Below are 2,397 nucleotides of genomic sequence, written 5' to 3'. Positions count from 1 at the left end.
GTCCTTGCAATCTCATTCACTAAGAGCTAATTCTTTACACAACACTCTCAAAGTGTGCTAAGGGCTAAGGATATGAACACTAAGCTCTTGGATGGCTTGGATATGTTCTTGGGTGTCTATGAGGATTGTAGTAACTCCAGCCAACTTCAAATGGCCGGGGGATGGCATATATATAGGCCTCCAAGTCGATCTAGCCATTTAGAGCCGTTGGCCACTTTTCTGCGAGGGCACCGCATAGACCGGTCAGGTAGCACCGGTGTATCCGGTCACACACGGCTCTGACTTAGCCGTTGGCCCTCTGACAGCCGACGTGGCTGTCACTGGTTAGATCGGTGTGATGCACCGGTTCATCCAGTCCTGAATCTTTTCTCTTTAGCCTTCCTGATATTGCACCAGTGCATTGTTCAGGTGGGCTCCGGTGTAACCGGTCCTGAAGTCCTCCTCCCTGGCCGGCTTGACATCGTCTCTGGTGCATAGCATAGTGATTGCACTGATACCTTCAACTTGCCACCACCGGTGCATCCGGTGACACTTGAGTTCCTCCACGTGGCCTGGACTTTGCACGGCCCACTACACCGGTCATAGGGCACCGGTGCATCCGATGCCAACCAGTTAGACCGGTGTGGCATCACCGGTGTATCCGGTCCTACTGTTGCTTGTAGAACTCGTCCATTTCAACCTTTCTTTGAGTTCTTTTCTCGTGTTTTGCTTTGCTTAGCCTTTCTACTTCATCCCTGGGATCTATTAATGTTTACTTGACAAACGCATTAGTCTCATTGATTGTGTTGTTACTCAATCACCAAAATCACAAAACAATGGCTTAGCGAGGCCATTTTCCTTATAATCTCCCTTTTTTGGTGATTGATGACAACACAATCAAAGCAAGCATAAATTTGCAAAAATTTACAAATTGATACTAATTAAAAACAATTGAAAACCAATTACACTTGTTTGGATGCTTACCATCATCCAATAATGACTTGGCCTCCCCCTAAATCCATTATCCCTCTTTGTTTCTCGCAATTTTTTCTTCTTTTCTTCCCCTTTTGAATCAAAGTTGCTCCCCCTTGTGAAGATATTCATTTGCACCTTGCTTTGATCCAAAATTCTCCTCCTTTGGAATCAAATCACCTAAAAAGGCTTTTGGCAAAATAATATAGCTCAAAGGGAAAAGTTAGTAGCCTAGAGAGTTAGTCACATGAATCATGATCCAATTGTATGATATCAATGAAGATACCAATTGAGTAATTACTAAGGTGGATCACAAAAGCATGACACTAGCATGACATGAGCTAAGCTTTCCACAAAGAGTATGCACAACATGATAATGTGAAAATCAAGTGCACAACTAGATATTGAATGAGAAAGCTTAGATCATATCATGCGTGGAGGTAGCCCTAAAAAGCATAGAATTGACAAGAATACCAATTGAAGGGGTTATAGACCATACATGCCTCCGGGGTCTTTGTTATCTTGCATGTACCAATTTAAAGGTGACTTATCATGATACCAATTGAAATTGAATACCAATTGAAAAGTCCTTGAATTGAAGAACACTTGGTACACCAAGATGAACTATGAGCACATAGCCTATGATCTTAGATATGGAATTTAGTTTCATAGACCATGACTCAAAATGAGACTACAAAGGATAAGCTTGTAAATATGTTAGTATCAAAATCACAAATCATAGGATGAACTCCCTCTAAATGTGTGCATTTAGTGTTTAATTGAATCACCAAGCAAAAGTATGCACATTGTTTATGACAACAATAGGAAGTCTACCATATAGCTTATGTTCATAGTACACAAATGAAATAATACCTTATGAAGTCCAAGTACCATGAAAGGGTAACCTTGTGTAGTTTTCTACACACTTATCAAATCATGTAGGTTGCTCATGGGTTAGAATCATGACACAAGCAACCCACCATATATAACACTAGGTGATGCAAATGCAAACAATCTAGCAAGAGCAATGGAGCTACATGATGCTTGAACTGAAATGTAGCTACCATTATCTTATGGAAGATTTGGGCAACAAATATCTAAAATTGTGAGCTCAGCTTCTTAGCTTGAATCCTTCATCTTCTAGGTAGCCAAGCCTCCAAATCCCCCAAAGCCGTTCTTGGGCTTCAAGTCTCCTTTGGAACCCACCCCATTTTAGGCCCTTCATATTGGTGATGACATCCTTGGGCACCTAAATGGAGTGATTCCAACTCCTTTCTTGCTTCCCAATCTTGTGAGCAACCACCTTGCTATTAGTTTTCTTTTTGATCACATAGGAGGTGCTATGGCTCTTGTTCCTCCGGTTGGGCTTGGTGTAGATGAGAGAACTCTTGATTGTGAGTTTCTTCTTGTTCTTCTCATCCGAAAGCTTCTTCTTCGGTTGAGAAT

This window comes from Panicum virgatum, chromosome 4N, assembly GCF_016808335.1.
Source record: "Panicum virgatum strain AP13 chromosome 4N, P.virgatum_v5, whole genome shotgun sequence".
NCBI classification, from domain to species: Eukaryota; Viridiplantae; Streptophyta; class Magnoliopsida; order Poales; family Poaceae; genus Panicum; species Panicum virgatum.
Note: the sequence above shows the minus strand (reverse complement) of the source record.